Source organism: Saccopteryx leptura, chromosome 4 (assembly GCF_036850995.1).
Source record: "Saccopteryx leptura isolate mSacLep1 chromosome 4, mSacLep1_pri_phased_curated, whole genome shotgun sequence".
Taxonomy (NCBI): domain Eukaryota; kingdom Metazoa; phylum Chordata; class Mammalia; order Chiroptera; family Emballonuridae; genus Saccopteryx; species Saccopteryx leptura.
Genome location: NC_089506.1, coordinates 140504748 through 140506958, shown reverse-complemented (window position 1 = coordinate 140506958; position 2211 = coordinate 140504748). Strand labels below are relative to the sequence as shown.

The following is a 2211-nucleotide window of genomic DNA, read 5'->3' as shown; positions in this document are numbered from 1 at the left end:
AAGGCCATTGGTACTTTTTAAATTTTATTTACTAATAGGTTTTAGAGAAAGGGGAAGAGAAAGGGAGATACAGAGAGTTAGTGAGAGAGAGAAAGAGAAACATTGATTTGTTTTTCCATTGATTTTTGCATTTATTGGTCAATTCCTGAATGTGCCCTGATGGGGGATGGAACCCACAACCGTGGTGTATCGGGATGATGCTACAACCAACTGAGTTATCTGGCCAGGGCCTCATTGGCCCATCAGTAATTATCTGAGGAGAGTCATATCACTTCAGTCCTCTACTCCAGTGGTCCTCAACCTTTTTTGGGCCATGTACCCATTTAATGTCAGAAAATATTTTCACGGACCGACCTTTAGGTTGGGACGGATAAATGTATCATGTGACCAAGAAAAGCATCAAGAGTGAGTCTTAGACAGATGTAACAGAGGGAATCTGGTCATTTTTTAAAAATAAAACATCGTCCTTATCGCTTCTCGGCCTTTTGGCTAAGATCAAGTGTAAACATCTTCCAGATTTAAATATAAGTAAAATAGAAATAATGTAAGTTATTTATTCTTTCTCTGTGGATCAGTACTAAATGGCCCACAGACCGGTACCGGTCCGCGGCCCGGGGGTTGGGGACCATTGCTCTACTCTACTAATCAAAATTGTTTAGAATATTTTACAGTTAGGTGCCACCCAAAGGCATAGCAACTGGGGTTCAAAATTATCCTGGACCGGGGTATGGCAAACCTTCACATTCTAACTGTTGAAACCCTTGCTCCTCATTCTCTGTCTTGTCTTCTTTCTAATGCCAAATTATCCAGAATTAATGAATAACATGACATTGTAGAAGTGATTATTTTCAAATGTACTAATGTACAATTTATAGATAATAAATGCTCTTATTTTAGGGGTAGTGGTGCACTTCTCTATAGTCATACAGACCCTTTTCATTAACATAAAAGGATCTTTTGTAGCCCTGCTCACTTATGCACCACCATCCCGCCCACTCTCAGCTTCAGACAACTATACGTTTTCTCTTATACACATTAGATTTATCTTTTCTAATGTTTCATAAAAATGGAATCAAATAGTATATACTTTTTTGTCTGAATTCTTTTATACAGCATAATATTTTTGAGATTCATCTAAACTGTGCTGGCTCTTTTTTATTGTTGAGTAGCTCTCTACACTAAATGTACATATCTATGCATACACATACTTGCATACATAGACACATGCATACATACCCTTATTTATATATTCGCCTGTTGATGTCTTTAGTTTCTGCCTATTGAGAACATAGAAGATTTTTTTGTTTTTATTTCTCTTGGATGAAGTTTCTGGGCTTTATATGTAAATTTAAAGAAAATGGCAAATTGATTTCCAAATGCCATAATACTGTACATTCCCATCAGGGATGTATAGGAGTTTCAGTTACTCCTCATTATTGCCAGTATTTGATACCATCAGTGTCAGTTATCATTTTAATTTTTTCTATAATAGTGTGTTTGTAGTGGTGTCTCACTGTGGTTTTACTTCCCATTTCTTTAGTGACTATTGATACTGAGCATCTTTTCAAATGCTTGGCAGCTAGCTTTATTATTTGTAAAGTATCTATAAAAATAATTTAGTAGTTTTTAAAAATCAAATTTAAATTGGTCATTTTAAATTTATTTATTTTATTAAGTTTTAAGACTACTTTTTATATTCTGGAGATCAATCCTTTGTCCTAGCTCCATGAACCCATGCAATCTGTGGTTTGACTTTTCCTTTCCTTAACATTTTCTGTCAATTATTTTATTTTGATAAAGTCCAATTTATAATTTTTTTTATGTTTGTGTTTTGTTTTTCCTAAACAAGAGATATTTGTTTATACCAAAATCACATAGATTTTCTTATGGAATACTTTTATTTACTAGCATATGTTTTAAGTTTTACATTTTAAGTTTAGGTTTATTAATTTAAATTTAATTTTTGAGCATGATATGAAATATATATTACAGTTATTTTTTTAAAAAAATTGTGACTAACAGTTATTTCAGAAGCTTGATATCGTTGTCAATCATTAATTGGCCATTTATATGTAAGTTTATTTTCAGTCTCTATTATAGGTTATATATAGTTCTATATGTATATATCTTGATGTGAACTATTGTTACTGTGTCTTCCTAGTTAGTCTTGAAATCACATAAAGCAAGTCTATTTTGTTTACCACACACTGT

The 2211-nt window shown here is 32.8% G+C and overlaps 1 pseudogene; it reads left to right on the top strand.

Annotated features, from left to right (window-relative positions):
- Positions 1–469: 469 nt before the first annotated feature.
- LOC136404554 (U2 spliceosomal RNA) lies at positions 470–630 on the top strand (annotated as a pseudogene).
- The last annotated feature ends 1581 nt before the right edge of the window (positions 631–2211 follow it).